Genomic DNA, 25,138 nt, shown 5'->3' on the forward strand with positions numbered 1-25,138 from the left:
TGGATTTCCGGTGTCCGGAGGATGCTCGCCCCCCTCCGGAGAGACAGGCGGAGTGACAGGAGCGCTGCGAGCTGAGGGAGGCTCTGCCCGGGGAAGAGGAGCTGAGGCCACAGCGGGCACAACGCCGAGCTGTCAGCGAGTCCTGATGGTGTGAGGTATGTCCGTCCTCCCTCCCCACACAACTGACAGGGAGCCAGGCCAGTCCCATTACCGGGGACACTGTCATTGTTCTCTACTACATCACACAATGACAGGCATCACCCGCATACCGGCACACTCACCATTCGCAGAATAACACATTTATTATATTGCAGCCTACCTTAGATGTGATGGCTGCATTCGCTTTCTTTCCCTTAAATTATCCTCGTGATCTGGCCAGCAAGTCTGTTGTTTTTCAAAAGATCATCATCTCTTGCAGATGTATCACTTACAGGAATGAGACAAACCATTTACCACTGATTAAACTGTTTGCTATAACTGATTAACTGATTATTAAGTGTGAGATGGAGTGTACCTTTATTGTGTTAGATGTACTAGCAGATTTAATTACATTAACACTCCCCTCCCCCCAGACTGACACTGCTGTTATCTGCTGTGCCTCCTGTGCTCTTTCATCCAGACGTGCGTCTCTCCAATACAGGAGGTGTGTTACTTTTCAGATCACCAGGTGAAAACAGAGGAGAGAAAGCCTAAAAAAAAACAAATGCAGCCATCACATCTAATGATTGCTAAGCTGCAATGTATTACATTTTCCCTTTTGGGTTTGATACGGCTTTATTATATTGACACAGTCATGGATGATCACTAATATACAGGCTTAGTTACTGGTGATCACTAGTATAGTATCGCTGTCACCGGTGATTGCTGGTTCAGTCACCAATGATCACTAGTATAGTAATGTTGTCATCGGGGATCTCTAATATAGAAATTCTGTCATCTATGATTACTAATATGGTAACGCTGACATCAGTGATCACTAGCATACTAGTTCTGTCATCGGTAAATACTAGCATACTAGTTCTGTCATTGGTGATCACTAGTTTACTAGTTCTGTCATTGGTGATCACTAGTATAGTAATGCTGCCATCGGTGATCTCTAATATAGAAGTTCTGTCATCTATGATTACTAATATGGTAGCGCTGACATCAGTGATCACTAGCATACTAGTTCTGTCATCGGTGATCACTAGTATAGTAGCGCTGTCATTGGTGATCACTAGCATAGTAGTTCTGCAATCAGTGATCACTAGTATAGTAGTTCTGTCATCTGTGATCACTAGCTTACTAGTTCTGTCATCTGTGATCACTAGCTTACTAGTTCTGTCATCAGTGATCACTAGTTTACTAGTTCTGCCATTGGTGATCACTAGCATACTAGTTCTGTCATCGGTAAATACTAGCATACTAGTTCTGTCATTGGTGATCACTAGTTTACTAGTTCTGTCATTGGTGATCACTAGTATAGTAATGCTGTCATCGGTGATCTCTAATATAGAAGTTCTGTCATCTATGATTACTAATATGGTAGCGCTGACATCAGTGATCACTAGCATACTAGTTCTGTCATCAGTGATCACTAGTTTACTAGTTCTGCCATTGGTGATCACTAGCATACTAGTTCTGTCATCGGTGATCACTAGCATACTAGTTCTGTCATCAGTGATCACTAGTTTACTAGTTCTGTCATTGGTGATCACTAGCATACTAGTTCTGTCATCAGTGATCACTAGTATACTAGTTCTGTCATCAGTGATCACTAGCATACTAGTTCTGTCATCAGTGATCACTAGCATACTAGTTCTGTCATCAGTGATCACTAGCATACTAGTTCTGTCATCAGTGATCACTAGCATACTAGTTCTGTCATCAGTGATCACTAGCATACTAGTTCTGTCATCAGTGATCACTAGCATACTAGTTCTGTCATCAGTGATCACTAGTTTACTAGTTCTGCCATTGGTGATCACTAGCATACTAGTTCTGTCATCAGTGATCACTAGTTTACTAGTTCTGCCATTGGTGATCACTAGCATACTAGTTCTGTCATCAGTGATCACTAGTTTACTAGTTCTGTCATTGGTGATCACTAGTTTACTAGTTCTGTCATTGGTGATCACTAGCATACTAGTTCTGTCATTGGTGATCACTAGCATACTAGTTCTGTCATCGGTGATCACTAGCATACTAGTTCTGTCATCGGTGATTACTAGTTTACTAGTTCTGCCATTGGTGATCACTAGCATAGTAGCGCTGTCATCGGTGATCACTAGTTTACTAGTTCTGTCATTGGTGATCACTAGTTTACTAGTTCTGTCATTGGTGATCACTAGCATACTAGTTCTGTCATTGGTGATCACTAGCATACTAGTTCTGTCATCGGTGATCACTAGCATACTAGTTCTGTCATCGGTGATTACTAGTTTACTAGTTCTGCCATTGGTGATCACTAGCATAGTAGCGCTGTCATCGGTGATCACTAGTAATGAAGCGCTGTCATTGGTGATCAATAGTATAGTAGCGCTGTCATCCGTGATTACTAGTATACTTGTTCAGTGAGCAATGATCACTAGCATACCAGTTCTGTCATCACTAGTATACGGTGGGAGTGATCAGCTGAATGGGATCAGGCAGTATTCATTTGTTCCTGAAGCTTCCAGTGTTTACTATAGTGTCCTGGGGGGGGGGGGGGGGGGTAGTGACAGACAAGGATGGCTGGTGACAAGCAGAGCAGTCACCATCCAGTGATCTGCTATTACTACTGCTGGCACTTCCCCCAGGGATCTCACACCCACAAGAATTTTTCTAAATGGGAACAGCCAGTAAATTAATCACATGTTTCCTAGAAATCACTGTCCTTCCATATGGTATTTATTTACACTTCTGTTCTAAATGTAGCCAATAAAGCAGAAGCAGGAATAGGCATGACATGGCAGCTGTGTGCCCGCACTGTGTACCCTTTGCTGGGAGTTACTGAGATCAGGAGCTGCAACGTCACTTCTCCATTGACAACAGTAAACAAGATTGGGAAGACACAACTTTGCTGGAGCGTTGGATGTCCCGGCTCCTGTTATAACATATAAAACAATTGCAGAGAACATTATGTTGCATATTTCAGAAATAAACTCGCATGACACCAATGTTATGGTGTGAACAGGGCACATAAGAAACAATTGAGTTCTTTGTGTCCATGCAGATTAGAAAAATGCACATCTCTGGAATGGTACCCAAAATATTCTCTGCAAGTCAAATCTGCACATTTTGTCCATCAATCCATATGCACATATGGTGAGTTTTTTTCTGTGCAAAAATATGCAGCATAAAGTTCTCTGGCAAGGGCACAAAGAAAACAAATGTTTTATACATTATAATAGGAGCTGGGACATCCGATGCTCCAGAAAAGTTGTCTTTCCTATGTTGTTTAGTGTTGTCAATAGGGAAGTGCTGGCATACCTCCTGGTCTTTCTTTTGATGGTATTTAATCATCACTGGGTTGTTTTATTTTTTGTGCCACAAATGAAAAAAGACTGAAAATGTTGTAAAAAAAAAAAAAAAAATTGAATGAATTTTTCTTTGTTTCGGTTTTAACATTTTGCAAATTTAGACATTTTTCTTTATACATTTTGGCCAAATGTTATACTGCTATATATCTTTGGTAAAAAAACCCAAATAAGTTTTTTTTTTTTTTTTTCTAGCGCAGAAAAATGCATACATCTTGCATATTTCTGCACAGAAAAAATACTCACATGATACCAGTGTTGTGGAGTGAACAGAGCACATAGGAAACATTTTTTTTTCTGGTGAAACTGGTTTAGTGGTGACAATATGTCCCATTTCATAATGGCTCGGGCAATCATTATTGGTACACTTTAGGGCATCCCAGAGTTCCCTCTTGATTCCCTGAGTTCCCTCTTGATTCCCTGAGTTCCCTCTTGATTCCCTGAGTTCCCTCTTGATTCCCCGAGTTCCCTCTTGATTCCCCGAGTTCCCTCTTGATTCCCCGAGTTCCCTCTTGAGTCCCCGAGTTCCCTCTTGAGTCCCCGAGTTCCCTCTTGAGTCCGCGAGTTCCCTCTTGAGTCCGCGAGTTCCCTCTTGAGTCCGCGAGTTCCCTCTTGAGTCCGCGAGTTCCCTCTTGAGTCCGCGAGTTCCCTCTTGAGTCCGCGAGTTCCCTCTTGAGTCCGCGAGTTCCCTCTTGAGTCCGCGAGTTCCCTCTTGAGTCCGCGAGTTCCCTCTTGAGTCCGCGAGTTCCCTCTTGAGTCCGCGAGTTCCCTCTTGAGTCCGCGAGTTCCCTCTTGAGTCCGCGAGTTCCCTCTTGAGTCCGCGAGTTCCCTCTTGAGTCCGCGAGTTCCCTCTTGAGTCCGCGAGTTCCCTCTTGAGTCCGCGAGTTCCCTCTTGAGTCCGCGAGTTCCCTCTTGAGTCCGCGAGTTCCCTCTTGAGTCCGCGAGTTCCCTCTTGAGTCCGCGAGTTCCCTCTTGAGTCCGCGAGTTCCCTCTTGAGTCCGCGAGTTCCCTCTTGAGTCCGCGAGTTCCCTCTTGAGTCCGCGAGTTCCCTCTTGAGTCCGCGAGTTCCCTCTTGAGTCCGCGAGTTCCCTCTTGATTCCCCGAGTTCCCTCTTGATTCCCCGAGTTCCCTCTTGATTCCCCGAGTTCCCTCTTGATTCCCCGAGTTCCCTCTTGATTCCCCGAGTTCCCTCTTGATTCCCCGAGTTCCCTCTTGATTCCCCGAGTTCCCTCTTGATTCCCCGAGTTCCCTCTTGATTCCCCGAGTTCCCTCTTGATTCCCCGAGTTCCCTCTTGATTCCCCGAGTTCCCTCTTGATTCCCCGAGTTCCCTCTTGAGTCCGTGAGTTCCCTCTTGAGCCCCCGAGTTCCCTCTTGAGCCCCCGAGTTCCCTCTTGAGTCCCCCGAGTTCCCTCTTGAGTCCCCCGAGTTCCCTCCCAAGTTCCCTCTTGAGTCCCCAAGTCCTGAAGCCCCCAAATTCCAATAGGAAGGTGTCACGTAGGCTGGAGCAGGTGGATATGTTGGTGTTAAAGCAAAGGAAAAGACGTGTTGCTAAAGCATTTGACCAATATAGAGTACAGTTTATTCTGATAAGGTTCTGACATTGGATGGTTACAATGTTTGATGCAGTTAGGGAAAGGAAGATGACTCCTACTGCTAAATGATACAATTTGTTTGTTATACCCTATTAAGAGGAAGGATTTTTTTAGTCAGGCATAAGATATCATTTGTATTGATAAAATGAATTGATGCCAAATGGTAAAGCAAAAAGCCTGAACCAGCTGTATGCAGTTTGGATAAATGTCTCTCAGCACTCTCCTCTTGGAAGGTCATAAAACATGTGAAAGTGACTTGTCCCTGTACTTGTGTACCTGCAGGTGACAGAGGAAGCTGGAAGGCAGTTATGACGTCTTGTAGTTTGCAAACAAAAGGTGCCTGGTGACAATTCAGCTTTAATGTTCTAGAACATTTCTAATCCATGTATTGGATGAAAGCCCATTACCGTGTCCTAATTTGCCCGCTTGTTGTTTTTAGGGTGTTAGTATTTTGTTAACCACTTCAGCCCCGGAAGGTTTTACCCCCCTTAATGACCAGGCCATTTTTTTGCGATTCGGCACTGCATTGCTTCAACAATTGCGCGGTCATGCGGCACTGTACCCAAATACAAGTGATGTCCTTTTTTCAAACAAATAGAGATTTATTTTGGTCACCTCTGCGGTTTTTAGATTTTGCGCTTCATACAAAAAAATAGCGACAATTTTGAAAAAAAAAAAAAGAAAAAAAAAAGAATAATATTTTTTACTTTCTGCTATAAAACATTCCCAATAAAAAAAAAAAAATAAAAAAAATATTTTTTTTTTATCGGTTTAGGCCAATTTGTGTTCTGCTACATATTTTTGGTAAAGAAAAATCCCATAAAGCGTGTATTAATTGGTTTGCCCAAACGTTATAGTGTTTACAAACTATGGGATAGATTTATAGACTTTTTTTTTTTAAATTTTTTTATTAGTAATGGCGTTGATCAGCAATTTTTAGCGGGACTGTGACACTGCGGCGGACAATTCTGACACTAAGTGACACTTATTGGGGACCAGTGACAATAATACTGTAATCAGTGCTAAATAATTTGCACTGTTACTGTATAAATGACGCGGGCAGGGAAGGGGTTAATACTGGGGGTGATCATCAAGGGGTTAAGCGTGCTCCTAAATTGTGCTTACCAACTGGGGGGGCTCTGTGATGGGCACACAGAGATCGGTGTTTCAGCTTAGCCGAGACACATGATCTTTCTGATCCTGCCTGAAAGGAGAACCACCTGCCTTGTTTGCATAGGCAGGCAGCTCTCCTGTCAGTTTCTGTGAAGAACGCAGGAGGCCGGTGGCGATCGTGCTTGCTCCTCCCGCGGTCTGGCTCCTGCTGTGTCTAATCACATAGATCTACATGATGATGCGCAGCTGAGCCGCCCTGCCGCAGTAAATCTGCGTGGGGCGGTCGTCAAGTGGTTAAAGTGGAGCTGTAGTCAGAAAATTTAAGTAGACGTTCAGGCAAAACCTAACTAACACTAAACCTGCACATTCTAACCCTAATCTATCTAACTCTGTACAGCAAAAATCGCTATACTTATCTATTTTGCAGCTGATCCGGCCCGGTCCCCAGAAACAGCTGTCAGCGGCGGCTTTAGTGTGTAGGGTGTGTGCAGAAGATGCAGCTGACAATGGAAGCCCCATAGTAACTCTATGGGTGACGTCACTTCCCAGGCATTTCACAGCCATTGTCGGTCCTCTCCTGCACACAGCTTCCTCTGCTGGTGACCGGACCAGATCGGCTGCAGAATAGGTAGGTACAATGATTTTTTCTTTACAGGGCTAAATAGATTAGGGTTAGAATGTGACACAGATCAGGTTGAGCATTAATTAGGTTTTTCCTGGACTTGCACTTTAACCACTTGCCTACTGGGCACTTTCACCCCCTTCCTGCTCAGGCCAATTTTCAGCTTTCAGCGCTGTCACGCTTTGAATGGCAATTGCGCGGTCATGTTACACTGTACCTATATGAAATTTTTATCATTTTTTTCACACAAATAGAGCTTTCTTTTGGTGGTATTTAATCACCTCTGGGTTTTTTATTTCTTACAAAAAAAAGACAGTAAATTTTGAAAATAAATACATTTTTCTCCTTTACTGATGTGTGCTGAGGCGGCACTGATGGGCACTGATAGGCTGCACTAATGGGCACTGATGAGGTGGCACTGATGAGCACTGAGAGGCGGCACTGCTGGGCACTGAGAGGCGGCACTGCTGGGCACTGAGAGGTGACACTGATGGGTGGCACTGATGGACACTGGCGGGTGGCACTGATGAGCACTGTTGGAGAGGCACCGATGAGCACTGATGGGCAGCACCATCAGTGCCCACATTTAGTGCCCATAGTGCTGCTAGTCAGTGCCCATCAGTGCCTAGATGAGCAGGCACTGATTGGCACTGACTGGCAGCACTATGGGCACTGATCGGGGGCACTGATGGTGGGCAGTTATGGCATTTATTTCCTCTTGTGTAATCAGGGCACTGGTGATTACATTTCTCTGTGTCGCTGAGCAGCTCACCTCTTCCTCACACGCAGTCTCTGTGTGAGGAAGGAGAGCTGGCAATGAGAGATGATCTCATATGCTTACATTTGAGATCATCTCTCATTGGACGTTCTGGTCATGTGGTAAATGGCTGCTGTGATTGGCCATTCACCACGATCCGTGTCTGGCTGTGTCCAAGGGACACGGCCGACACAGATTTTCCCCGATACACGCTCGCGGGAGCGCGCGGGGAGCCTGTTACTGGGAGGCCGTATAAAGACGGCCTCCCGGAAATTAGAGCCCGCGCTGTAGCCGTCTTTCGGCTATAGCGCGGGCGGGAGGAGGTTAAAGTAGAACTATAAGCAAAACCTTTTTTTTTTTTTTTTTTTTTCATTTTGGATTGAGTACGGAAGGGTTATAAATATCCCTGTCAGATTTTTTTTGTTGCCATCTATGTCCCATTGCCGAGATTTCCCTTTACTTCCTGTCCCATAACCAAACAGGATGTAAGAGGAAATCCCTGCCAAATAAAGCAATTCCTTGGGCACCCCCAGGTCCCCATAACTAGTGTCCTCATTGGAAGATTTCCCCTCTAGTACTTTTCTGGGGACAACCCAAAATTTGGGATTTTCTTTTATTTTCAATGTCAATGATAATGGTAAAGAGGACAAAGCGAAATGGTGAGTCTCTTTTATTGGGGGCACAAACAGCAATAAACAAGCGTTCTGATCCCTCTCCACTCAATCCAAAACGAAATAAAAAAATTGTAGGTATTTTGCTAGATCACTTCAGGCTGACCCCTTTTGCAGGCATAGCTATGTAAAACATTAAAAATAAGTGTCTTTACTGTTTTAAATTCAGTAATATTCTGACTCGCCCTGCTCTGCACATGCTTAGTTGCTCTATATTTTTAGGGATTGCTGAATTGGCAGAGGCCGATCTGCTGAAAGCCCTAAAGCAGAATGAAACCTCCCTATCCTTTACAGCCAAGGAACCTGCTTCTGTTTGATCTGCAACTGTCATGGTGCTGCACATGTGATCAGTTATGACACCAGCCATTTGATGGTTTGACAGTTTGGTTGAGGACACAAGCAAATTTGACAGTTAGCAATCCCAGCATTCCAGGAATGTAACTGATTTGTGAAACCGTTAAATTGATGGGTTTAGTTCCACTTAATGATTTACTGCTGTTCAAGGCCTCTGGACTTAAAGCGGAGTTCCAGCCTTTTCTGTGTTTATTAAAAGTCAGCAGCTACAATAAGTGTAGCTGCTGACTTTTAATAAAAACACACTCACCTGTCCCACGATCCAGCGATGCGGTCGCCCGAAGCCTCGATCCTCTTACTCTGGTCTCGGCGGCGCCGGCATCACTGGTGTGGGCAACCGGCTGTGATAGCTTGCGGCTTCACAGCCGGGTACGCACTGTGCCAATGCGCGAGTTGCGCTGCGTGTCTTGATTGGCCGGCAATCTTCTGGTACCTCTGACATGTCCCAGAAGATTGCAGGGAGGGAGGGGGAGAGGAGAACTTCTGCTCAGGGCGCCGCAACGCTCCGAGCGGAAGTAGGAGCGGGTACCTGTCAAAACTAGGTACCCACTCCCCCCCCCCCCCCCAAAAAAAAATTACATGCCAAGGGGGTTAGGACTACCTAAAGCGGAAGTTCCAGTTTTGGGTGGAACCCCGCTTTAAGCAAAATGGCAGCCTCCATCAAGAAGAAACAGGAGCAATGCACAAGGCAATTACAGCACACACTCATTTTGGTAGCATCATTGTGGAATGTTTGTTCCTTTGCTAGAGAACATTTATTTTTATTTTTTTCTTTCTATCAAGTTATGGGTAAACTTCCTCTTTATGGTATTTTTCTGTTACATTTATTTGTCATTTTTAGTCTAGTCACCACAGCATAAAGTCCAGAAGACATTAAAGCGGAACTAAACATATTGATTGAACAGTTTCAAAAAACAGTTACATTCCGGCACGTGTCAGGAAAGTAAAGTAACTGTCATATTTGCTTCTGCTCTCAACTGTCAACCCATCAAATAGCTGGTGTCCTAACTGATCACATGTGCAGCACCATGGAGCTGAAGATCAAACAAAGGCTAAGACGGCAGCTTCCTTGGTTGAAAACAATAAGAGGGTTTACTTTTCTTTAACCACTTGCCGACTGCCTAACGCCGATCTACGTCGGCAGTCAGCCCCTCACGTAGTAGGGCTACGTCACTAGCTTGTGAGGGTCTAGGGAGCGAGCGCGCGCCCCCGGAGGCGCGCTCCCGCTCCCGCGTGGTCACGGACCCCCCCGCGCGTGTGACCGGCGGACCCGATGTCCGCCGGTCACTCGGCGATCGGCGGGGGAGAGGGAGAATGTCAGGCAGCTTGTGTAAACAAGCCACCTGTCATTCTCCTTGCTGTTAAGACACTGATCTCTCGGATCTAGTATGTAGATCCGTTGATCAGTGTCCATACAGCTCAAGCCCCAGCCAATCACAGTAGAAAGCACGCCCCTAGGGATACACACAGCCCCTCCCTCCCAAATAAAGTTAACCCCTTCACTACCAGTGTATTTTTACAGTAACAGTGCATATATATAGCACTGATTACTGTAGAAATGTCACTGGTAACCCCAAAAGTGTCAAAAATGTCAGTCAAGGGTCCGATCTGTCCGCCCCAATGTCGCAGTACCGCAAAAAAAATCGCAGATCGTCGCCATTACACGTTAAAAAAAAAAAACAACAAAAATGACAGAAATCTTTCCCTTTGTTAGTAAACGCGATAACTTTTGCGCAAACCAATCAAAATACGCTTTTTGCGATTTTTTTTACCAAACATAGGTAGCATAAAACAAATTGGCCGAAAAAGTAAAAAAATTTTGATTTTTAAATTTTTTTTTTGGGGAATTTCATATAAAAAAATGTGAAAAATATTGCTATTTTTGCAAAATTGACGCTCTTTTTTTGTTTATAGCGCGTGATCAAAAAATCACACAGGTGATCAAATACCACCAAAAGAAAGCTCTGTTTGTGGGAAAAAAAGGACGCCAAATTCGTTTAGGTACAGCGTCGCACGACCGCGCAATTGTCCGTTAAAGTCACGCAGTGCCGAATCGCAAAATACCCCCTGGTCGGAATGGGGGTAAAATCTTCCGGGGCTTAAGTGGTTAAAGCGGAGTTCCACCCAAAAGTGGAACTTCCGCTTTAGGTGATCCTAACCCCCTGACATGCCACATTTGGCATGTCATTTTTTTGGGGGGAACGGGTACCTAGTTTTGACAGGTGCCCGCTCCCACTTCCGATCGGAGCGCCGCGGCCCCCTGAGCGGAAGTTCTCCTCTTCCCCCTCCCGCCCTGCAATCTTCTGGGACATGTCAAAGGTCCCAGAAGATTGCCGGCCAATCACGGCGCGTAGCGCAACTCGCGCATGCGCAGTGCGTACCCGGGTGTGAAGCCGCAAACTGTCACAGCCGGGTGCCCACAGCAGTGATGCCGGCGCCGAGGGAGAGGATCGAGGCTTTGGGCGGCCGCATCGCTGGACCGTTGGACAGGTGAGTGAAATGGCTGGAACTCCGCTCTTGCTAATGATGAATATGAGCATTTATTAATGTCTGGATGTTGAGAATGATAAATTCATGCAGGAGGTGAATATGCTGTTTAATGGGAAAGGCTTTATTTGTCAAAGTATTTTTAAATTTGGCTGGCCAGTATTGTAATCCAGAAAATCTTATCCAACAGCACAGTTTGAACCTTGAACCCTGTTGCAGCAGCACAGCTTGATGAAGAAGTTATTAGCCTGCTAAGTGGGTTATTAAAGCGGAACCTTATCCATAAAAACTTCATAAAAATAATATTCTTTATCAAAGAATATATATTCCATATTAACCACTTGCTGACCACTAGCAGTACATATACTGTGGCAAGTTGGCTCTATTTCGTGAAATGACGTACTTGTACATCGTTTCGTGCAATAGTCAGTGGGGGTGTGCACGATAGGGGGAGCCAATCAGCAATCACCTGTGATCGCTCCCCTATGATGAGCGCAGTGATTCTGCTATTTAGGAACACGGTTCTCTGTGTTCATCTAGTCTGTCCATCCCCCACACAGTTAGAAAGCATCCTCTAGGGACACACTTAACCTTTTGATTGCCCCTGGTGTTAACCCCTTTCCTGCCAGTACAGTAACAGTGTATATTTTTAGCACTGATTACTGTAGTAATGTCACAGGCCCCCTCAAAAGTGTAGTTTTATTGTTGGCAGCAATGTTGCAGTCCCACTAAAAATTGCAGATTGCTGCCATTACTAGTAAAAAAAAAACAAAAACCATAAATCTATCCCCTAGTTTGTAGACGCTATACCTTCTGTGCAAACCAATAAATGTACGCTTACTGGGATTTTTTTTTACCAAAAATATGTAGCAGAATACACATTGGCCTAAAATGTTGAAAAAAAAAATAGATTTTTTAAATTTTTTTTAATTGGCTGTGTTTTATAGCAGAAAGTTAAAAATATTGTTTTTTTTTTTTTTTTTTCAAAATTGTCGCTCTTTTTTTTGTTTTGTAGCACAAAAAAAAACAAAAACGCACAGGTGAACAAATACCACCAAAAGAAAGCTCTATTTGTGGGGAAAATAGGAAATCAATTTTATTTGAGTACAGCGTCGCATGACCGTGCAATTGTCAGTTAAAGTAACGCAGTGCCGTATCGCAAAAAATGGCCTGGTCATTAAAGAGGAAGTAAACCCTCCTCTGACACTTTTACCTATAGGTACTGTAAATATCTCCTAAACATGTACCGTTTAGGAGATATTTACCTTACATGCAGCCAGTGACGTCACTGGCGCATGCGCTCTGAAGGAACGGCCGCTGGTCCCATTTCTTCAGAGCCCCGTGCCGTGACCGTTGGCTCCTGCGCGCGTGCGCAGGAGTGACGTCACCGCGGCTCCGGCCAATCAGATGGCCGGATGCCGCGATCCCGGAAGACGGGTGACTGGACATGTCGCCCGTCATACAGGTAAGCGGGCGGCACGGCGGGGGCTCGTTCTTAAGTAAGTATTTCATAATGAGCTAGTATGCGATGCATACAAGCTCATTATGGGTTTCTCTTTCAGGTTGCAGCAAAAAAAAAAAAAGTTTCATGGGTTTACAACCTCGTTAAGGGGGTAAAACCTTCCGGTCCAGAAGTGGTTAATATTGATGCTACCAAAATGAGTGTGCGCTGTAAATTGCCTCCAGCATTGCTCCTGTTTCTTCTCGCTGGAGGCCGCCATTTTGCTGAAGCTGAAGGAGTTTCGCATATGACGGGAGAGAGTTCAAGCTGCAGTTGCTTCCAATTTTGATAGCCGGCACTGTCTGCGTTTGGTCCTGTGCACTTCCATGGCTGTCAGATTGGGAGCAGCAGCTTTGTCCGGGCAGCCGCTGCATCCCAATTGATGTGAATGGGACTGCCTGTACAGGGATGCATGGAACACCAGTGCTGGCAAACACAGCCCTCGTATGATTGTACACTGTAGGCACTGCAGTCATTTTAAATGTAGGGACGTTCAGACCTCTCTACATTTCTAGATTACATTTTTTTTTTAAAGGCCCAAAGAGCGTTCTGACCTATCCCACAGCAATCCTTCCAAACTCCGCTTCCATCTGATTTTTGAAAGGTTGTGAAATGTTACATCTTAATTGCCATTTGTATCATTTTATTTTATAGGCAATAAATAGTACAGTTTCCAGTAATCCCAGGGTAATTTTTGATCCACCTTTGTTTGGTTGGACTTTGAAGTTTTTTTACAGGACAAACTATATGCTCAGTTTTATTGCATATACTTTCCTATAGTATCTAATTTAATAATTGTAATAAAATGAATTGAAAGAAGATCAGTATGTACTATGTCCTTTACATGCAAATGTGAGCAGATCCCTGCCGTTTATCAGTCTGGCCCTCTCAGCTCTCTTGTATCCACTTCAATGACTGATACGTTAAAGAGTGTTATTTTAACACATCTGTGTGTCACAATGTTGCCACCCCTCGCTGGAACACAGCCAAAAGCTAAGTCTGTAATTTCCACCCTGCTGCTGGCAGATGTATTGGCCATGCATCTATATATTCCTATTTTCAGGAGGTAATTATTACATTTCTTTTAAGCTGACTGTTTTATAGATAAAATAAAATTCCTTTTGTATCGCATTAAGTGACTGTTGTGGTTACATTTTACATTTTTCCAGAGAAATTCTAGGCAAAGCACATGGTTCAGTCATTGATGCCTAGGCCAAATGCCTAATGGCATTGGTTGACTTCATATGTCTAATTTGCAAACCAAATATATATGTTTTGGTATTAAAAACGGTGTACCAAAATGTTTTGTCTTATGGACTGACAAATGTACAAAGAAGACCCCGTTCAGACAGGGGCGACGCGACTTGTTGGGGCGACCTGTGATAGCGTGCACCGCGACCTCGGCGCGACATACACGGACTTCATATCATTGAAGTCAATGCAAGTCACCTCCAGGTCGCCCCAAAGTAGTATAGGACCCTTTTTCTAAGTCGGATCGACTTGTGTCGCTCCAATTTGAACGGGTCCTGTACTAATCAATGGCAGACGACCCACCACGACTTGTCAGGCGCCCAAGTCGCATGACAAGTCGCGCTAGTGTGAATGGGGACTAAGAGGATTCTATTTTTTATTTATTTTCTGTCATAGTATCTGATAATTACAATATTAACCAAGCGCACACTGCTACTTTCAGGGTCTTTTTTTTTAAGTCCGATTACATATTTTTACAAAAAAAGCCTTCAATTTTTATGCGATCACTATGTAATAGCTGGCATGGTGAACACATGATTGGAAAATAAACTGATTAAATTAAAATTGTATTTGCATTTTTTTTTTTATACTGTAATTGTATATGACAATTACAAGATTAACCAGATGCACATTACCACCACCAAGGCAATCTGCAGTGCCATTTTTAGTCAGATTGCTTTTTTTTTCTTCCAGGGAATCCTCCGAGTCCCATATGATCACTATGTCACAGCTAATGTGGTGATCGCATAATCCAAAACTAAACTAAGGGTCCTTTCACACCGGCTTTCTGATCAGGGCCGCCTGTAAGTTTTTCAGGCGAACCTGATCGGACCCTCCAGTCTCCTCTATGGAGACTGGAGGGTCCAATGACACCCGCCGCCATCCGATCCTGCCTACAAAATCCAGACAGATGGTGGTCCTATTTTCCATCCATCTATCAGATCGGATCGGATGAAAATGGACAGGCGGTCCATTTCCACCTGATTTCCCCATAGAGGAGAGTTACCTGTGTCCACTCTGCACAGTGGAGCGGACATGACCTGTCATCTGCCTGCTCAGCAGGGATCAGTGGAGCGATCCCCCGCTGAGCCAACAAAATCCGCAAGACGGAGGCGCCCATGTGAAAGGGCCTTATTGTGTCTGAATTTTCAAAGAGAACTGAAGCTGTTCTTGCCAGCCAGGACTGAAAGCCACTAGCTTATCAAAGTGTTAGTTCAAGCCTACATCTGAGGTCTGTGCTGTTTTTCACAGTTCAATCAGAAGTTGGGAGGTTAAGATGGAATTTTATGGATTTTTCAAGCTGAACTTCGGGAAATGATAACAAATATATGCATTTATAACCCTTCATTTCAATTATTTAATTGTGAAAAATGTTAAATGTGTTTTTAATTATAGCTAGCATAAGCAGCTCAACTGTATCTTTATATTATCTAAAGCCCTGTACACACGTGTCGAAAATTAGCAGGGAATTTTCGTCCGACGACCGATCTGCCGATTTTCAGCTTGTTAGTATGATGCTTCTGACAACCAACTCCGACTTTTCGGCCGAAAAAATTCTGGTGTGCAGGCTATAAAATTTTTATCCGCTGTCAAAACACGGCCGATTTTCCGTCAGTCAGTACAGATTTCGACAGGGAAAAATCTAATGAGCAAGACTGGGCATGCTCAGAGAAGAAAGCAAACCAACACATGACATCACTTCTGAAGTAGAATTTTGTCGAGAAAATTCGTGTGCAGTCTGGAGCACATTCCAACCAACAAAACACCACTCTGGACAAAAGACGGACGATCGGTCGGCCGATAATCGTTGCGTGTGTATGAGGCTTAAGACATTAAAGCCCCATACACACGGGCTGAATGCAGGGCAACATTGGCCGGTTCAATAAAAACCGGCACACATTCGGCCCGTGTGCAAGGCCCTCGGTCTAACAGAAGCCGGCTTCTGTCGGACGAGTATACTGGAAAACCAGCAACTGACCCAATTGCCAATTGTGGAGAGCACTGATCAGAGTGTTTTGTCGGGGGGAGCGCACCCTTGTTAGATCACAACAGCTGGGGGGGGGGGGTCGCTGTACTAACATCAGATCGTTAGTACAGCGGCTCCAACTGGAGCTGTCAGTTTTTTTTATTCAACCTGCTCTATTGAATGGAAAAATACTAATAGTTTGTTCCAGGCTTTACACATGGTTTTGTTTAGCTGGTCTACTAATCCAGACATCCCTACCAGACACTATACAAAGCTTTGACCATTTGCGTGTCTTTCTTGCTTTCAAAGCAATACAGCTAGATCCAGGGTGGAGTGGCAGTTTACTATTGAGATGTGTTTCCTCCAATCAACAAATTCCATTTAGTCGCATCACGCAGTAAAACATAATTGGCTGAAGTATAATTATAGGTAAAACTTTTTTTTTTTTTGAGTTTGATAGAATGGAGAGGGATCAGAACAGCTGTCAGTTTTTTTCTGTTGTCTGTTCCCCCGTTAGGGAGGTTCATCCTATCAATTTGGCATGTTTACTATTATCGCTGAAAGTGAAAGAAAATCCTAAATTTTAGGTTGCCACTAGAACAGGAATAGAGGGAGAATTTTCCAATGGTGACACTAGTTCTTGTGACCCTGATGACAAACCACATTCCCTCATTTTGGAGGGATTTCTGCTCACTTCCTGTTTTGGGCTATGAAACAGGAAGTTAAGGGAAATCTCCAAAATTGGACACAGATGGAAACAAAAAGCTCTCGCAGAGCTTAGAACTCTCCCTTGCTCTATCCAAAATTAAAAAAAAAAAAAAAAAAAGTTTTGCATTTACTTTTTCTTTAACCCACCCCCTGTCTGGCAAGTTTATATAAACAGCCAGGTGGGTTTGGGGAGGACCAATCACATGTGCACTAGTAAACAACTGTCATGAATGGCATCCATTCATGAAAGCATTGTTTGCTATTGTGACCTCTGCGATTGGTCACAGTGATCACATGATACAGGGCCAATACCGTAAATTACATCAATCGCGAAAGAAAACAATGATTAATGAATGAAAGCCATTCATGATAGTTAATATGTTTGCGTGATCATCACTGTAATGAGCAATTATAATGTGTAAAAAAAAAAAAAAAAATCCTGGTTACAGCCCACCCTCTCACAGTGGTACAGTGTCACTTTGATGACAGTATGTTAAAAAGAAAACAAAATATATGTATATGTTGTCACCGATCACCGCCGCACCAGTCAGTGTCACCAGAATGACTTGTTCACAAGTGCAATGCTCTCGGAAGAGCCATCCATGTTCAAATTGCTCTTCAGAGAGCATTTGACAGGCAGTGAGGAGGTATGGTTTTGCCTCCTCAACACCTGCTTTAACACCTTGTACCCTGCATAAGGTACCCCATTCAATTGAATGGGTCACGATCAGTTGGAGTACCGGGGGTGTAACTCCTGCTACAGCTGTGATGCAAAGCATTGCAGCTGTGACGTGCACAGCCCCCAGTTGCTGCCTCTGCAGTTAAAGGGGGAAGCAGTTGTGGGGTGGTAAAACCGTGGCTAAACCATAAGGTATTTACCGGCCCCCCAACCTTAAGTGTAAACGAGTCCTTATAGTACAACCAGTCACAGTCCTCTGATCACTGCCAAACCAGTGTACCTAGAATCTGTTTTTCTGATTGTCAAAACACCAGACCAGTGCAGCTAGGACCACTTTTCCTGACCACAACCACACCAGTCTGTGTCACCAAATGAGTGTATGCCAGCAACAGTGTTCCTTAACACCGACACATCTATCACAGTGCCACCACACCAGCGTAAGCCAGCAGTGGTGTCTCTGATTGTCGCCATACTTGTCCCAGTGTCACTAGACCAGTGTAAGTCAGCAGAAGTGTTCCTGATCACTGCCACAGTGATGGCAGCCTGTGCCTGCCGCCTGTACTAACTCTATGCTGGCCTATTTATTGACCACGTGTCTGCCTGTTGCCTGGACCTATCCTTTGCCTGTTTGCTAACCATGTCTCTGCCTGAGCTTGAACTGACACATCTGACTGATTAATTGCCTGTGAGACACCAGTCCCAGCCATCCCCTGCAGACAACTGTACTCCTGGAACAACAGGAACTTTTTTGTTCTTCCTTACTTTAGCGCCCCCTACACTACCTAGCCAGTGAGAATGGCATTCCTGGGAGCAGCCATATACTAATAGGGTAGGCTTATTTGGTTTATAGGAACGGGGAGTGCTGTAGGCTATATTTCCTGACCACTCCTATAGAGGCGGCCATTACAATACATTGGTTTTGGTAAAATCGGTTTGATATGGGTGATACACAAGAAACAATGACAGGTACATTGAAATATGCGAAAAGTATAGGATGCGCTATCTCACTTTAGAGCAGCATCTAGAAGTCCCTGGACTAAGGAAAAAATAAAATAGAAATGTGTGTGCGATCCCATTCAAATTAATTAATGTTCAAAAAGGTATAAGCATATATAATTATTCCTTATCTCCTACCACTAAAAAGGGTAAAGTGGCAAAGTGCTAAAAAGTACTTAAAGTGGAGTTCTACTCAAAAGCGGAACTCTGCTGATCTGCTTCCTCCCCCTCCAGTGCCCCATTTAGCACCTTTCAAGGGGGAGGTGGGAACGGGTACCTGTTTTTGACAGGTACCCTTCCCCACTTCCTGGGAGACAGCGCCGCGGCACTGTCCCTCGGAAGTTCAGCCCCCTCCTTTTTCCTCCGCTGCTCGGCCAATTAGAAAGTGCAGCGTGCTTGTGCATGGCAATAGGGAACCAGCAGTGAACCTGAAAGCCTTCACTGCAGGGTTCCCTTACCCTGGATGGCGACGGCGGTACCCGAGAGCTGATAATTAAATCGGCTTCGGGTGCCGACATTGGGGGCTCCCTGAACAGGTAAGTTCTACTATTTAAAAGTCAGCAGCTACAGTATTTGTAGCTGCTGACTTTAAATTTTTTTTTAAGGGGGGCAGAACTCTGCTTTAAATGGTTAAAAATAATTAGAAATGACAATTAATGTGTGCTCCCTCCTTCTCTCTTGTCAAAAATAATAAAAAAAAACTTAAAAAATGATTAAACACAGTGTTAAGGTGAACAGTGCTAGGTGCAAAAAGAGTTTAAACTGATAGTGACACCAGTTAATCAAAAACATCCAAGCCACAATGGGAAAAAATGGGATGTAAGTCCTTTAAATGTGCCCAGCAGGATAAAGTGCATGTGAGGACAAGTCCAGAAGTCTTTTTGGTGTGTAATTCTTAATAGCTGAGAGGGGTTAATAAGTATTCCTGAGCTTCAATAAGTGCTGCATGCAGTCCCATGGTGTTCACACACAATCATCAGATGGCAGCTTACCAGAAAAGCATTATTAGCCAGCATAGAATATAGGGGATAAGTTCCACTCTCTCTCATCTGGGACATTCACAGCTTATTCAGAGTGATCCTTTTCTCTTAGGGATATGTGACAGGGTATATGAGCCAGAGACCGCTATGAATCGTAAAAGGATTTCCACCTCACTTCCAAAGTAACCCGATGGACATGTAAAAACAATATGCACAGCCGCCTGCAGTGCGGACCGCCAGAGTGATGATGCAGCTTCTCCACGAGTGCAGAAAGTGTTAAAATTCTTCTCAATCTGTCAGGAGCACAGAGGAGGGGGGCCGAGAGGCTGTAGTTACAGTGTATGAGAGCTCATTGGAGGAAAGGAACACACTTCTCTCCATACAGCAGAAGAACTGTTGTGAATAGAAAAGCTCTGTGCTGAGCTCTCCCTCCCTGACACAAATGTATCTCATGTGTCGGAAAACTTCTCAGAAGTGACTCTGCTGATAACAGAGGAAAGAAGCACCAGAGAGAAACAACACTTAGAGCAGGGCTCGACAATCCCCGGGCGCCAGGTCGCATTTGCGACTAGAGTTAGTGACCTGGCGCCTGGGGTGCCCTGCAGAAGGTGTCCTGTCATTTTTGCATGGACTTCCGCGCCGTCCGAAAATTGAGGCCCCGGCTTTTCGGCCTACTTGAGATGAGAGAGGTTTCCAATGGGGAACTGGCGCCCTCTTGTGGTGGCCGGGAGTAATGACTGTTGTAATGACTGTTTCCACTGCCTGTTTGTTCTCAATGCATTACCATCTCCCTGTCCAGTTAGTTACCTTTGACAGGGAGTGTGGTTATTTATTGTTAATTTAATTTATTTTTTAAATGTAAAAAAAAAAAAAATAATATTTTCTTCTTTTTTTTTTTTTTTTTTTTTTTAATTATTAAAAAAAATATTTCTTTTTTTTCCTATTATTATTATTATTATTATTATTATTAAAAAAAAATTTTTTTCCTCATCGCCATGCCACAGCCGAAGGCCCCTTTCACACGGGCTGTCTGATCAGGTCCACCTGTCAGTTTTTCAGGCAGACCTGATCGGACCCTTCATTCTCCTCTATCGAGCAGTAATCTGCCGCCATCTGATCCTGTCCGCCAAAAGCCGACGGATGGTGGTTCTATTTTCTATCCACCCCGTGGATCGGATCAGATGGCATCGGATGGAAAGAGACAGACAGTCTGTTTTCATCCAATTGCGCTATAGAGGAGAGTGGGGTTCTAGTCGTATTTATGTGTAAATTTAGTATCCGTTTTATTAAATAAAGCTTGGTTGTTAGTTAAAAAAAAAAAAACTGGCTCCTAACTTTTTTAGCTGGCTCCTAGATTTCAGGAAAATTTGTCAAGCCCTGACTTAGAGTATTCACAGCGCTTCACCTTTTCTACATTTTGTTATGTTACAGCCTTGTTCCAAAATGGATTAAATTCATTATTTTCCTCAAAATTCTATAAACCATACCCATAATGACAACGTGAAATATAAAAGTTTGTTTAAAATCTTTGCAAATTTATTAAAAATAAAAAACATAATAAATCACATGTACATAAGTATTCACAACCTTTGTTCAATACTTTGTTGAAGCACCTTTGACACCAATTACAGCCTCAAGTCTTTTCGAATATGATGCTACAAGCTTGGCACACCTATTTTTGGGCATTTTCTTTCATTCTTCTTTACAGGACCTCTCAAGCTCCCTCAGGTTGGATGGGGAGCATCAGTGCACAGCTATTTTCAGATCTCTCCAGAGATGTTCAATTAGGTGGGCTTTAGCTGGGCCATTCAAGGACATTCACAGAGTTGTTCCATAGCCACTTCTTTGTTATCTTGCCTGTGTGCTTAGCGTCGTAGTCCTGTTGCAAGATGAATTTGCGCCAAGTCTGAGGTCCAAAGCGTTCTGTAGCAGGTTTTCATCAAGGATGTCTCTGTACATTGCTGCATTCATTTTTACCTCGATCCTGACTAGTCTCCCAGTTCTTGCTTCTGAAAAACATCCCTACAGCATGATGCTGCCACAACCATGCTTCCCTTTAGGGATGGTATTAGCCAGGGGATGCATGGTTTCCTTCAGACATGACACTTGCCATTCAGGCCAAAGAGTTCAATCTTTGTTTCAGAGCAGAGAATTTTGTTTCTCATGGCCTGAGAGTCCTTCGGGTTCCCTTTGGCAAACTCCAGGTGGGCTTTCATGTACCTTTTACTGAGGAGTGGCCTCCATCTGGCCACTCTACCATACAGGCCTGATTTGGTGGAGTACTGCAGAGATGGTTGTTCTTCTGGAAGGTTCTCCTCTATCCACAGAGAAATGCTGGAGTTCTGTCAGTGTGACCATTGGGTTCTTGGTCACCTCCCTGACTAAGGCCCTTCTCCCCTGATTGCTCACTTTGGCTGGGAGGCTTGCTCTAAGAAGAGTCCAAGTGGTTCCAAACTTCCATTTATGGATTATGGAGGCCACTGTGCTCATTGGGATCTTCAATGCTGCAGAAAGTTTTCTGTACCCCGATATAATCCTGTCTCTGAGGTCTAAACACAATTCCTTGGACTTTATGGCTTGGTTTGTGCTCTGACATGCACTGTTAACTGTGGGACCTTTTATAGACAGGTGTGTGCCTTTCCAAATCATGTCCAATCAACTGAGTTTACCACAGATGGGCTCCAATCAAGTTGTAGAAACATCTCAAGGATGATCAGTGGAAGCAGGATGCACCTGAGCTCAATTTTGAGTGTCATGGCAAAGACTGAGAATATACATCTGATTTTTTTGTTTTTTATAAATTTGCAAAGATTTCAAACAAATGTCCTGTACATTGTCATTATGGGGTATTGTTTGTAGAATTTTGAGAAAAATAATGATTTTAATCTATTTTGGAATAAGGCTGTAACAACAAAATGTGGGAAAAGTGAAGCGCTGTGAATACTTTCCAGATGCACTGTAAGTAAACACTACAGATAAGTGCTTTGCTCAGGTTCCATGACCACCACTTCAATATGTATCCACACTTATACTTTTAAACAAACCCGTGCTCAGACATCGAGGCTGCCATTGCCCCACCCTTGTGAAAATGCTAGTTGCCTGGCTCCAATGCAATTCTAATGCCTTGAGTGCTTGTAGCAAGTTTCAAGTCAGGAATTGGAGCTTGCACAGAGTTGTAGACTCTGTCCCTGCCCTCATGTGACAGTCCTGGAGCCTGAGTGGCCAATATCCGGAATACCAGGTACTTTCGTCACTCCTGTAGGGGGAAAGTTTCCGCGCTTTTGGAGAAAATTAAATAAATAACTGACTGCAGCCTACCTCAAAAATATAGATAACTATATTTGGTAAATGTGAGGAAAGGGGAGGTAATATGGCGCTGTCAGGCTAATAAATAGGAAAAAATAAATAAATATGTCTTAAAGTGCACTGGTGATAGGTGAATAAGAACCAGAATATATAAAGCTTCATAAAGTGAATCCTTAAAGAGTGTAAATAAGTTTGAATAAATTGGTTATAAAATGTGTATCTATATAATGATAAATAAATAAAAAAAGTTTAAGATATAGGTGATACAAAATCAATGTGTAATCTTAAAAATATATATATAACTATATAAAAAATTTTTTAAAGTGATGTTGTAAAAATCTTCCACATATACTTAAAGTGCTAATTAATCAATCAGATATATATTGTGCTAATGGGCCAAACGGTAAATAACTTTGTATAAATCTGTGCACATAAAAAATCATAAATAGTGTCCAACAAATAGGATAGCATAAATAAATAAATAAATATAAAACGAATATATAGGAAAATTGTCCATATAAATAGCCAAATATAGCAAATATAATCGAGTCCCAAAAAAAGGGGTGATGAAGTAGGGATTTGACAGGATAAATGGATTACAGGACTTCCAGAATGATGGGGGTGCTCAATACAGGAATCAGTGCTCCCCTCCTATTATTCCCGCACTCACCAGATGGTGGTACCCCCACAGGGGTAATAAGCGTTTGGGGTGACTCTTGGAGGTCCCTCCGAAGGTTGGCTAGTAATCCACTTAAACCCGACTTCGTATCCTATTCCAGGGAAATTTGATGGAAAATCCCTCCTCTTAGAGTACTCCAAAAAGGTTTGAGAGATCTTGGTTGCAAAAACTTTATGGGTTGCTGGTTCAAACGAGCACCGCCTCTTCGGTTGAGAACCACCTTCACTCAGTTCACCAATCAGGGAATGCAGAGAATCTCTGTCCCTCCTCCCACCCTAATGCAGACATGAGGAATGAGGAAGGATAAGGAGGGACAGAGATTCTCTGCATTCCCTGATTGGTGAACTGAGTGAAGGTGGTTCTCAACCGAAGAGGCGGTGCTCGTTTGAACCAGCAACCCATAAAGTTTTTGCAACCAAGATCTCTCAAACCTTTTTGGAGTACTCTAAGAGGAGGGATTTTCCATCAAATTTCCCTGGAATAGGATACGAAGTCGGGTTTAAGTGGATTACTAGCCAACCTTCGGAGGGACCTCCAAGAGTCACCCCAAACGCTTATTACCCCTGTGGGGGTACCACCATCTGGTGAGTGCGGGAATAATAGGAGGGGAGCACTGATTCCTGTATTGAGCACCCCCATCATTCTGGAAGTCCTGTAATCCATTTATCCTGTCAAATCCCTACTTCATCACCCCTTTTTTTGGGACTCGATTATATTTGCTATATTTGGCTATTTATATGGACAATTTTCCTATATATTCGTTTTATATTTATTTATTTATTTATGCTATCCTATTTGTTGGACACTATTTATGATTTTTTATGTGCACAGATTTATACAAAGTTATTTACCGTTTGGCCCATTAGCACAATATATATCTGATTGATTAATTAGCACTTTAAGTATATGTGGAAGATTTTTACAACATCACTTTAAAAAATTTTTTATATAGTTATATATATATTTTTAAGATTACACATTGATTTTGTATCACCTATATCTTAAACTTTTTTTATTTATTTATCATTATATAGATACACATTTTATAACCAATTTATTCAAACTTATTTACACTCTTTAAGGATTCACTTTATGAAGCTTTATATATTCTGGTTCTTATTCACCTATCACCAGTGCACTTTAAGACATATTTATTTATTTTTTCCTATTTATTAGCCTGACAGCGCCATATTACCTCCCCTTTCCTCACACTTTCGTCACTCCTGGTTTGAGTTTGGCAGAAGAGATGAGGGAAAGTTGGATATGTTCTGGTGGAGCTGCCATTAACCACTTTACCGCTGCTCACTAGAGCTCTACTGCGGCAAAGTGGTTGGTTTATCATCTGGTGACGTATACCTAAGTCGCCAGACACTCCCCCTCCTCGGCGGCGCGCGCGGGTGGATCTCCTAAGTGACAGGCAGGGTCAGATTGCAGGGTTCAGCGTAGCTGAACCTGCGATCTGTCCCTGCGTCACATAGCCACCTCCCCCCACACATGTCAGTAAGCACCAGACATACGTTAACCCCTCCCTCCCTGGTGAACTCCATGCCCAAGAGGGTTAAGGCAGTGCTAGAAAATAATGGTGGCCACACAAAATATTGACACTTTGGACCAAATTTGGACATTTTCACTTAGGGGTGTACTCACTTTTGTTGCCAGTGGTTTAGCCAATAATGGCTGTGTGTTGAGTTATTTTGAGGGGGCAGCAAATTTACACTGTTATACAAGCTGTACACTCACTACTTTACATTGCAGCAAAGTGTAATTTCTTCAGTGTTGTCACATGAAAAGATATAATAAAAGATTTACAAAAATGTGAGGGGTGTACTTTTGTGAGATACTGTAGGTGATGAATGAGAAGAAAATATCAGCGATATAATGTATAACACACCAACCCTTGATCTAAGATGAGGAACAAGGTCAAAGCAACACATAAATAAATTCTTGTTTGACTGATTGCTAAATTGCTGCACAAATC

At 43.3% G+C, this 25,138-nt stretch overlaps 1 protein-coding gene across 2 annotated transcripts in view; it reads left to right on the forward strand.

Annotated features, from left to right (window-relative positions):
- Positions 1 to 25,138, forward strand: part of LOC309557909 (ras-related protein Rab-5B-like) — an 88,616-nt gene continuing 63,478 nt past the window's right edge. The window contains exons 1-2 of one of the 2 annotated variants that reach the window (XM_082260773.1): positions 4 to 155; positions 11,285 to 11,353. The gene's annotated coding sequence lies outside the window, so the exon portion shown is untranslated. Of the gene's footprint in view, positions 156 to 11,284; positions 11,354 to 25,138 lie in introns of both variants that reach the window. The other variant, XM_082260772.1, reaches the window with a different exon arrangement.

This window comes from Pelophylax lessonae (assembly GCF_965119305.1).
Source record: "Pelophylax lessonae genome assembly, chromosome: 6".
In the NCBI taxonomy this organism is placed as follows: Eukaryota; Metazoa; Chordata; class Amphibia; order Anura; family Ranidae; genus Pelophylax; species Pelophylax lessonae.